At 37.7% G+C, this 12,301-nt stretch overlaps 1 long non-coding RNA gene across 1 annotated transcript; it reads right to left on the bottom strand.

The window, feature by feature from the left end:
- Window positions 1-5,232: 5,232 nt before the first annotated feature.
- On the bottom strand, window positions 5,233-11,937 carry LOC132603599 (uncharacterized). The gene is made up of 8 exons (XR_009568431.1): window positions 11,901-11,937; window positions 10,044-11,728; window positions 7,328-8,107; window positions 7,069-7,238; window positions 6,554-6,982; window positions 5,907-6,464; window positions 5,698-5,825; window positions 5,233-5,597 (listed from the first exon to the last, which is right to left on the bottom strand). It is a non-coding gene; the product is annotated as an uncharacterized LOC132603599 (long non-coding RNA).
- Window positions 11,938-12,301: the final 364 nt, after the last annotated feature.

Genomic DNA, 12,301 nt, shown 5'->3' with positions numbered 1-12,301 from the left:
ATTGACATCCATTCCTATTGCAATTAGGAGCTTGATGTCATAGGCACCATATACATGCGTACCATCTATGGATATCACTGGTCGGCAGTGAGCAAAACCATTAATGCATGGTTTAAATATCCAAAATACGAAGTTGAAGATTTTACCCTCTATAAGCTGCCACTCTACAACAGTACCATTATTAAAATGTTGTAGAGCTGCCATATACCTTGGCAGCGATTGAAAAGAAGTATGCCAATTTCCAAAGACCATCTCAAAAGCGCGTCTACACCCGAGAAATCCCTTTCTGTTGCTTATAGTTTTACTATATATGGTTTGAACGTTTCGAATACAATCTTTGATGGGGATCCTGCACAAGTTTAAACAAACAACATTTAGTAATTGATTTTTTAATCGATATAAGACATATAATGTACTAGGTAGGATAAGTTACCTTGGCGTTTCAGCAACGTCTTCAAGTAATACTTGAGCAATCATGTTTGTATCTAAATTATAATGATCTGCTCGATTTTCTTCCATATCACAAGTGTGTCTTTCGCGGAATTTTGTGATAGCCCACATACCATCAGGCTTAACAATTCCCCGAAGCAACCACTCACAGCCTTGATACCATCGTTTACAAACTAGCCTCCATATCTTTGAGGTTGACTGATCAACCTTAAACTCCCTCATGGCCTTAAAACAATAAATTTTGACAGCCCGTTGCAACGCCTTTTTGGATGCGAATAACATTCCCTTTGCAAGGTAGCATCGATCTTTGTTGAGATCCTTTGGTTCAATTCAGGTTTTTTGGCGACTATCATCATCTTCTCTTGTGAAGACAAATGCATCATCACGACCTTGCAGGCTGTCAAGATAAGGGATATTGTTAGAATGCCACTGAATTGGGCTTTCAGAAGTTGGGTTTTCAGCCATCGGTGGTGGTACGTGGTGGTGCATTGATTCTTGTTGGTTTTGGCTTTGAGGAATATTGTTGGTCATACCAACTTGAACATCATCATCATCATCTTCATCATCGGCTACCTCTGCATTATTAGCTAGTTCATCGTCATCACTTGATGATGACTCATAATAATTAGGAAAATCTTCATTATCAAGTGCATTCATCCTCCTACACGAAAAGTAACATATTTTAAATACCAACATCATATTCATATATTCATATATATATATATATATATATATATATATATATATATATATAATTTAATATCAAGGTGATGAACTTACTGTCGTTCATAAGCACTGTCATGGTGTGGAGAATGATCAACTCCACCGAACTGAGAGGATTGACCAACATCCATATTTGGTACCACTGGCGAGTTTTGAGAATAGTTCCTATAAAGATTTAAAAACTGGTTATTGACCAATTCATACAACAAACACGTGCTATAATATGAAAAATTCATATTTACCAATTTTCGTTGTAAGCTTGATTAAATTGCTAGCTTAGATTTTCCAGTGGCACTTGACCACTCAAAATGTTTCCATAAGAACTAAAGTCCTCATAAGTGTTACCATGAATAGGCTGGACTTGAGGGACTTCTTCTCGAGGTATCTTTTCAACATACATCTCAAGAACATTAATGAATACTAAACCACGATATTCTTCCGGCGATCCCAAATAATCACTCAAAGATTCATCATCGTTGATATTGTGCATGTCATAACGCACTACACCGTTTGATATTGTTTGTGGATATCTGCCAGTTATTGAGATTCCAAACTCAGTGGGTGTAGTTTTCATTCTTTTGTGCATGTAACTAACTAGTGTTTCATAATTTAAAGTTGTTGGAAATTTAACATGGGCTTTTGGTTTGATACTATAACGAATGGAGTAATTGTCCTCGACGATATCTCCATCCCAAAATAGTGAAACCTTAACAGTTGAAGCATTTTGAGACATTTTTTCTATAAAGTTTGATTTTTTTTTAATGACTTGTAAGACTTAGAAGTTGATGAGTTTTTCACTCGTCAAGCCTTCAAGTTAAATAGACCACTCAAAATTGTAATGCGTGGTGTGTTGTCAAATCAACACTTAGATTGCGCATTAAAATGGTGCGCAATACAGGTCGTGTTAAAACGGTCAAATAATGCAGCAACGTATTGTCAAATCAAGCCTTTATGTGTCATAGATTCCTGAAATTGACATTGCGCATTAAAATGGTGCGCAATACAAGTCGTGTTAAAACAGTCAAATAATGCAGCAACGTATTGTCAAATCAAGCCTTTATGTGTCATAGATTCCTGAAATTGACATTGCGCATTAAAATGATGCGCAATATAAGACGTGGTAGAGCAGCAGGATCACGCACAAAAACTGTGCGTGAAAGGTTACTGACACTTTCACGCACAGTTTTTGTGCGTGAAAGGTTATGTGTTTTGTTTTCACTTTCATGCACAGTTTTTGTACGTGAAAGGCTAACTTCTTCTTCTTTAAACATTTTACTTTCACGCACAAATTTGTTTTTTTTTAACCTATTAAAATCACGATTTTTTCCATACATTGCACGAGTTATTATTAAGATAACTAATTATCATTAAAAAAATACAGTTTATTTACAACATTCACAATCTCAGGTCCCACAAGTGGGAGCCTTTAGAGTTCGGCTAGGACTAAGGCTAACCCCACCACCACCATCGCCATCATCTTCATCTCCCTTCCTCCTCTTAATCTGTACATGCTCTATGGCATGATCATCCTTGCTTCCCTTCCTTCCCTTCTTTCGACCCGGACCTCGGTTCATAACATGCTTTCTATGGGAAATGACGGTGGGCGGTGGGGCCGGTTCATAACATGGCTCCTCGTCAATCTCATCAGGAGATGGGTCCACAGGCGCAGAGGAATGAACCTGAAATAACATATAAACAATTTAATTTAGATTTATTTTAAAATGAACCTGAAATAAATAAATAATTAATAAATAATTTTATTTTATTGTAAAAATCAAACCTGTGTGTCGACGGCCTCTTGAGATGCGTGGTGAGAGGGCTCCTGAGCTGGCTCCTCAACGGTCTCTTGAGTGGGGCCCGGTGCAGGAGATGGGTCCACAGGTGCAGAGGAATCAACCTGAAATAACATATAAACAATTTAATTTAGATTTATTCTAAAATGAACCTGAAATAAATAATTTTATTTTATTGTAAAAATCAAACTTGTATGTCGACGGCCTCTTGAGCCGGGCCCGGTGCAAGAGATGGGTCCACAGGTGCAGAGGAATGAACCTGAAATAACATATAAACAATTTAATTTAGATTTAACCTGAAATAAAACAAATAATTTTACTTTTTTGTAAAAGTCAAACCTGTGTGTCGATGGCCTCCTGAGATGCCTGGTGAGAGGGCTCCTGAGCGGCCCCCGGAGCAGGAGATGCAGATGGTTATGAATCCTAAACTAAGGGTTTTCAATCCTAAAATATAAAGATTAAAAATTAATAAGTCAAATAATTAACAATTAGTTAGCATACAATTAGTATAAATAATTAATAAATAAACAATTAACTAACTAATGAAATAATTAACAAGTTGTTATCATATATTTAATAAATAAACAATTAAGTAACTAATCAAAAAATTAATAAATTATTATCGTATATTTAACAAATAAACAATTAATTAACTAATGAAACAATTAAGAAATTATTAGCAAATAAACAATTGGCTTAACAAAAACTCGATAAATAATTAGCTAATCTAACAATTAAAATAGCTAGTATAACAATTAATAAATGCTTAAGTCGCTAATCGAACAATTAATAAATACTAAATAAATAATTACTAAATAATTAACTAATTAACAATACATTAACAAATTAAAAAAAAAAAAAAAAAAAAAAACAAAACGGGCAGTCCCAACAGTGCGGGCACTGCCCAAAAACACACAAAAAAATAGCGCAAAACAGCAAATCCACCTTAGGGTAATAATATATTTAGCAATGTAATAAAAAATTCGTAGTGAAATACCTAGATTGAAGGTTTTTTTGAGTTTTCAAAATGACTTCTGCGCCGCTCTATTCCAAAATCTAACCTTACAAACTTGTTCCTACACTTCAATATACCAAGAATATTGAGTTTTGGATTGAAAAACAACAACAAAATAGCGTTTTTGGGGTGGGGGACCACGGAAAATCGCCGTTAATGGCGTGGGCTCTGGCTGTCGGGTTCTGTGGTGGGGAAGGAGGGGACCGTTTTATGTGGGCACCTTTCACGCACTAAATTCGTGCGTGAAAGGCAAAAATAGAACTTGCTCTTTCACGCACTAATTTCGTGCGTGAAAGATGCCAACTGAGTTTTTGCAACTTACTCCTTCCACGCACGAAATTCGTGCGTGGAACCTATTTATGTGTTTTTTTTTTGTACTAGTTTGGTTCAACTTTTCTTTTTCTGTGCTACTTAAGTTGCGGATAGAAAGAGTGTTTGCCTTTCTCTTTTCACAAGTTAATCCATCGACCATTCATGTGCTGTCATACACCCTAAAGTATCTCTCTTCTCTACAACTATACGAATCCGCGACTTTTGTGGGTTAAAAAAGTTTTAAAAAAAAAGTTGAACCAAAATAGCATAAAAAAAAATACAAAACTAAGTTTCACGCATCAAATTTGTGCGTGAAAGAGGCCAACAAAAGCTGCCCCCGCCTTTGTTCTTTGGCCATTTTTTTTTAAATTAACGTTTTTTCCGTACTTTGCTTGAAAATTATTCATCTTTCAAAACACAGGAATATAAATATTTTATATAGAACTTAATTTTTTTTTGCGTGCAATAATGTCGGCTCATTACATCAAGTATAACTAAACGTTTGGATCGTCGTTTTAGGGGTTCTAAAGTGCCCCGAAGTAAGTTTTCTTTGTTTGGAAACTTGTTATCTTTAGGTTTAAGTGTCATAATTTATAGGGTCTTGATTAATTTAAAACGTCGCACGAGCTATTATTAATCAACAATAAAGACTAAGATAACTATTTATCATTAAGAAAATATTAACCAAAAATATGTATAATGGAGTATTAACATTAAGAGCCTGTTTGGATGGGCTTATTTTAAGTAGCTTATAAGTTGTTTGCAGCTTATAAGCTAAAAAAAAATAAGTTGGGGTAGCCCAACTTATTTTTTTGGGCTTATAAGCTGTTTTTAGCTTATAAACTGCTTTAGATAAGCTAAGTCAAACAGACTTAATTATTTTTTTGAGTTTATTTTTAGCACAAAATGACTTTAAGCTGGCCAGCCAAACACTAAAAAAAGCTGAAAACAACTTATAAGCAACTTATAAGCCAATCCAAACGGGCTTTAAATGTACACTTTATTTACAAATACACAATCTCAGGTCTCACATCTGGGAGCCTTTAGAGTACAGCTAGGCTTAAGGCCAACCCCACTATCCCCACCACCCTCACCATCATCTCCATCCCCCTTCCTCCTCTTAATCTGTACATGCTCTATGGCATGATCATCCTTGCTTCCCTTCCTTCCCTTCTTCGACCCGGACCCTGGTTCATAACATGCTTCCTATAGGAGATGACAATGGGCGGTAGGAGTAGGACAACAACATCAAGAGTCTCGTCAATCTCATTAAGAGACCCGTCCACAGGCACAGAAGAATGAACCTAAAATAACATATAAATAATTTAGTTTAGATTTATTCTAAACTAAACATGAAATAAACAATTAATTAATAAATTATTTTATTTTATTGTAAAATCAAACCTGTGTGTCGACGGCCTCCTGAGATGGCTGGTGAGAGGCTCCTGAGCTGCCTCTTGAACGGTCTCCTAAGTGGGCCTTGGAGCTGTAGCTGGAGCCGGAGATGGGTCCGCAGGCATAGAAGAATGAACCTGAAATAACATATAAAAAATAATTAATAAATTGTTTTATTCTAAAAATCAAACCTGTGTGTCGACGGCCTCCTGAGATACCTAGTGAGAGGCCTCCTGAGCGGCACCCGGAGCAGGAGATGCAGATGGTGCCGTATCAAACACGAAGTCCTTGAACATGGCGTCGAAATCTAGATGTAGGCCACCCTGTAGATCACGAACCGGCCGTTCACCTTGTGGATCACGAACTGGTGGATGTGGAAATGAAGGCCAGGGCATATAATCTGACAAAAGGTCCAGCATATACAGAGGTGTCTGTGAAGTCGATGGTCGGGAAGAAGAAGCCGATGGGATATCTGTAGTCGACAGCCGGTAAGAACTCGACGGGATCTCTGAAGCCGATGGAGCCTCATTACCTCTGCGAGCCCTACCACCTCTGCGACGGCCACTAGCTCCTCAACGACTACGACCATCTGCTGCCTGAGATGGGGCAGCTGCCTGAAGTGGGGCATCGAGAACACGCTCACGGAGACGCTCAAAGTCATGTGCCTGTCGCATACCAGTCTCAGCAAGCTCAATCATCCGTGATGCATACTCCGCTGTCTCGGGGGCCTGTGTACGGGCAGTACTCTCATAGCGCATCGTCTGAACGGTCCGTACCTACATATGTTTGCAAATATTAACAATTGAATAAATTTTTAAAGTAGTTCATAAGACGATGGATTAAGTTTAAGACTAATAGAACTTACCAGCGCCTCATACGCTCCTGCGAAAGCTACATATCTTAGGCCATCTGGACGACACCTAGTGGGGTTGCCAATAATAATGCGAGCGATCCGCATATACCACTCCATGTACAGATGGATTGGACTGTCATGTCCGACCATCGCTAGGCTCGTCATCCTCGCATCCCAACTCTGGACCTGCTGCTGCATATGGAGCCGCCATGTATCATCGACGTCTGCACGCTCGTCTCACACATAGTGGTCGTGCTTCCAATCCGTAGCCGTGGATATATTCTGTACATACCCAAACTGTCGTAACACGCGGTCGGGCGCGTGATACTTAATGATATCCATATGTATCAATGGACACTGCGACATCCACATGTGCTGACCAGCCCTACAAAACGTCGGTAGCTCATCCAAAATATGATCATACGGCATCCAACTAAAAGCCTGTAAAAAGAATTGAACTACTTAACAATAAAAGACTAAAATAGTAGTTATGTGGTCTAGCATGTGGATCCAAAATATGAACATACCGTCTGCGCCGTCATCTGACCCTAAACAGGAGAAGGCTGTGGTGCGTCTCCGCACATCGGTGTATGCGTCTCGATCATCTCCGCACGTATGGCATCAGCACAACAAGATAGTCAGCGGGAGGGTGAGCTGGTGTGGGCTGAAAAGGTCTCAACCTAGTCCACACCCGTATCTGATATAGTCATTAAAAAATAGTTTATCAGTCATCATTTTTTTAAAAAAAATATTTTATTTTTAATTACACACACTTAAATATATTACCTGAAAGAGCGAGTAAAATGCAGGGACCTCTACCCTCGTGTCCATAGAACATCGGCAGAATCCTCGATACATGTAGCCGAGCACAGCAGCGCCCCAGCTACAACATCCTAACTCGGCAAGATCGTCGATATACTGAAGATACCTCAAGCTCACATGCAAACCCGAAGTGCTCGCGAACAGGATGGCCCCGAATATGATGAGTAGGTATAGATGCGCACGACGGTCAACATCAGCCTGAGGCGTGTCCTCTCCAATCGGATGTTGCATGTCTGTGAGGCGCAAGTGAGCATAAAGGCTGACAACAAAAGCCGCCTCTGGCCCGAAAAATCATCAATCGGAGCAGTGAAACGATGAGCCTAGTCAACTCATCCCGGTAAGCCGGCAGCACCTGAGGCTCATCAATATACAATGGGCGTCCATCAACCCGTTGCCCATAAATGACCTCCACATCCTAGAGGGTAATGGTAGCCTCACCAGTGCGGAGATGAAATGTATGCGTCTCCGGTCGCCACCTCTCAATCAAGTCCGTCACTAGCGACCTATTGTACTGTACCCGACCAACTTCGACATACTGGTAGATACCGCCTCGACATCGTATATCCAGGACGCGAGGATGTGGGGGCGAGCAGCTAAGATCTCCCATGCTGATTCCCCTAACCGGGTACGGACCTGAGCCTCAGGCTGTAGGTCGAATGCCCATATATGCTGCGACCTATGCTCCGGCTGAAGATATAGTACCTCTCCGTCGAAGGGCCCTGGATCAAGATGGTGGTAATCCATCTGTTTTACGCATTTTAAATCAATCATTAACAAGTGGTATTAGTTATGTAATCTTTTATCGAAAATTATATTAAGGGCTTTTAATCCTAAACTACAGGTCTTCAATCCTAAACTACGGGTTATCAATCCTAAACTAAGGGTTTTCAATCCTAAAATAATGATTTTCAATCATTAACAAGTAATATTAGTTATGTAATCTTTACGAAAATTATATTAACGATTGTGGTGATCCATCTGTTTTACGCATTTTAAATTAATCATTAACAAGTAGCATTAGTTATGTAATCTTTTATCGAAAATTATATTAAGGGTTTTCAATCCTAAACTACGGTTTATCAATCCTAAACTACGGTTTATCAATCCTAAACTAAGGATACGGGTTATCTATCCTAAACTAAGGGTTTTCAATCCTATACTAAGGGTTTTCAATCCTAAAATATAAAGATTAATAATTAATAAGTCAAATAATTAACAATTAGCTAGCAAACAATTAGCATAATCAATTAACTAACTAATCAAACAATTAACAAATTATTATCATATATTTAATAAATAAACAATTAACTAACTAATCAAACAATTAACAAATTATTAACAAATAAACAATTGGCTTAACAAAAACTAAATAAATATTTAGCTAGTTTAATAATTGAAATAGCTAATCTTATATTGTATATAGATAAATAATTAGATTTGGAAAGGGTTATGGTCCCGGAGCGTTTTTAGTACGCCCCGGAGCGTTTTTAGTACGCTCGGAGCGTTTTTAGTACGCCCCGGCCCGGGACTCGCCCCGAAAACGCCTTTGAAAATACTGGTGACGATAATGATCTTTGTATACGGTAAACATCGGACATATGTTAGAACCGGTAAGACCAGAGATCGAAGGAAAAGAAGGAAGATCATCATCTGATCCGATTTCTCCATAGCCAAATTGATCGTGGCCGTTGGTCCGAATTGATCGTGGCCGTTGGTCCGTTTGATCGTGGCCGTTGGTCCGTTTGATCATAGCCATTAGTCCGTTTGATCATAGCCGTTAGTCCGTTTGATCGTGGCTGTTAGTCCGGGAGATCGTGGTCGTTAGTCCGGGAGATCCTGGTCGTTAGTCCGGGAGATCCTGGTCGTTAGTCCGTTTTGGTCATGGCCGTTGATTCGAGAGATCCATTACGCGGTTGCCACGCGTCGATAGCGTCCTGTCATGCTCAACTGCCAATCGTACGGGTGTCATACCATACGGCCAACCTAATCCAACTCAGAGCTTTTTTATCATTATTTTATTGTTCATGTTGTATGAAGCCCATAGGGCACTACTATAAATAGGGGGATTGTCCTCCTCTTAAAGGGTTGGCTTACTCATGTCAAGAACACTTTGTAGTAGCAATATATATACAAAATCTCTCTCTCAAATTTCTGATTTCGGTCACGTTTGTTGTGTTTATTTCTTACATTTCTTCAATCAAGTAACACTCATACATTAGTAAACATACAAGTATGTAGCAAACCACCGATTATCATTGCTCTCTTCATATCATATCTCTATTTATATCTTTCTTTTATCAAGTAGATCGAGACTTAACCACATATTTTATACCCACTCACAAATTTAATTGATTATCCAAATTCGGGGTAAACAATCTTAACTTTAGGCCTTCTTTTCTCTATGTTATTTTCCATATATATATATATATATATATATATATATATATATATATATATATATTCCGAGAATTAGTCAATAAGAAACGCATATTAATACTCCACAAAATTTTGAAGTCAACATCCAAAGTGAAAAAAAAAGAAAAGAATGCTATAAACTTGAAAAATCTCAAAGAACAGTGAAAAACTGGACTTCCCTTTCCGTGTGGACCGGGAGGGGCTGCAACCCAATTAAAAGTTGTTTTAAAAAATGCCAAAATAGATGTTTGATATTGGTCAATACCTAATTAATGTTCAACTACCATATCTGCATCACTTGTGGCATAGTTGTTTGATGCTCCTTCTTCAACGGTCCCTTTTCTTACTTTTTTTCTTTCCCGATTAGGACCAGTGTTTGTATGGTGCTCCAGATTCTCCGCAATTTCATGCTTTTTCTCGCTGTGAGCATGCAAAATATCGTTGTTGCATCTTGATACTAACAGAAGAAAGGACTCTAGGAAAGTGAGACAACTCTTCTAAAGAACTTAGACAAAATAAAAGAAGTACAATAACTAAAAAAAATTGCTGAAAAAACTCATCAAAACAAAGAGTTCAATACTTACAAGTTTAAAATTTTACCGTTTTTATTTTAATACAATTCAATTACAATTTGGACCAAGTTTTATTTTCATAATGGTAGATATCTCACACGGAGTGATATAAGAAACTGGTCACAAAAGCCCGTACCTTTACCTCATACAACTTCCATAATAATAGAGAAGATTAATCACTTGGATTTTCTTTAGTAGCAGTTAAAAGTCAAGAACATTCAAAATCCAAGAAATATATTGTGTGTGTAATTTCACCATTTTAGCTAAAGATGAGATATGAAGAAAACTTTCCATTTCTATCTAATATGAGGGATTAGTACTAACTACTACGATTAATTTTATGAGAAAGATGGGTAATCTTATATATATATATATATAAAATTTTGTGAGAAAGATGGGTAATCTTATATATATAAAATTTTGACCAGTTATCCGAGGCGAAAAATCAAAATAATCAGCAATGAGTCAACCTCGTTGTAGATGCTGAGCCTGAGTTAATTGACAGAACCCTCTTTGAGGATACAATTTCAAAAAAAAAAAAAATTAAGCCAACCTGGTAAATACCTCCTTCCCTGTATCACCTGGCATATGCATTTCCAATAAATGGTGTATTACACCAAAAGAGCAGGACAAAATAACAATCTCAGTACAGAAAAATAATTGGTTATTAAAATTATCGAGGGGGTGATGAAAATTAGGTGTCTATGATACCCTTACAGTCACTACAAAATAATATTATGATTTCTGCATTCCTGCCGACAAATGGAATTTAAAATGAAATATCAAATGCTTTGAAACAAGATTTCCTGAGGAAGTTTATTCGATATTTACTCCACTTAATTTGGGTATTATGTGCTTTATATTTTTGTGAAACATGATTTTTCTTTGAAAATGAGTGTAAAGAACTGGATCAAATCTTGTTAGATCTGCAGAGCTGAATTAAGAAAATGATTCAACCAAATATAAAGAAGTGATCAGCTTGTGACTTAAGAGACATAATTCTATTATTTTTAATGTATTTTGCCTCTTTCAGTCTCTCGACGAAAGCATAAAGAAGGTATGAAACCCAAAAGTTTGTTTTAACTTCCTTAAAACAATTATCTATGGAAATTATAGGATTAAAAAGTATATTCGGAGGAAAGCTCTCAAAATTTCTCAATGAAGCAGACACGCAGTGTGTTGAACAGATACTCTGGAAAAAAAACTGAAGCCTTCTACCCCTATAGAGAGAAAGTGAGAGCGAGACTAATCTTTGTGCACTTGTTGGTGGTTCTGATTTTCGTCAAGATTCAGAATCTGCAATTGCTTTTTCCATCTCTTCTTCAAGTGTACTTAGATACACATTTTCTGTTTTCTTTCACCAACACGGCAGCACATGCTGAAAACAAAAATTAAAGAAGGTCAAACTATATTTCAGAAAAAGTGGAAACGAAGAGCTTAGAACCAAGAGAGAAAATTGAAGAACAGAACATAAATGACAGGAGTAGGAATAAAAATATATTTGAAAGAAAAAGAAAAACCATTCATTAAGCAAACAAGCTCCAATATACCATGAGGAAGAAATTTCACATATATCACATAGGCTACCTATTGAAAAGTATCACATTCATAGTGATATAAATCGAAAGACAATAAAGTGCTACGCTTACAAGGAAGGAAGGATCCGCGTGGCAACGCTCTACTACCTACTAACTTTCTACCCTAATCCGTGTCCTCCACAACCTCCTATCTAAGGTCATGTCATCGGTGAGTTGCAATTGCACCATGTCCTGTCTAATTACTTCCCCCTTTGTATTTCTTCGGCCTACCTCTACCCCCCTCCTGAAACCATCCATAGGCAACCTTTCACACCTTCGCACTGGAGCCTCTGTGCCTCTCCTCTGCATATGCCCGAACTATCTCAACCTCGCTTCCCGCATTTTATCCTCCACCGAAGCCACTTCTACCTTAT

The sequence above is a fragment of the Lycium barbarum genome, chromosome 7, assembly GCF_019175385.1.
Source record: "Lycium barbarum isolate Lr01 chromosome 7, ASM1917538v2, whole genome shotgun sequence".
NCBI classification, from domain to species: Eukaryota; Viridiplantae; Streptophyta; class Magnoliopsida; order Solanales; family Solanaceae; genus Lycium; species Lycium barbarum.
This window is presented reverse-complemented; position numbering and strand designations above follow the sequence as displayed.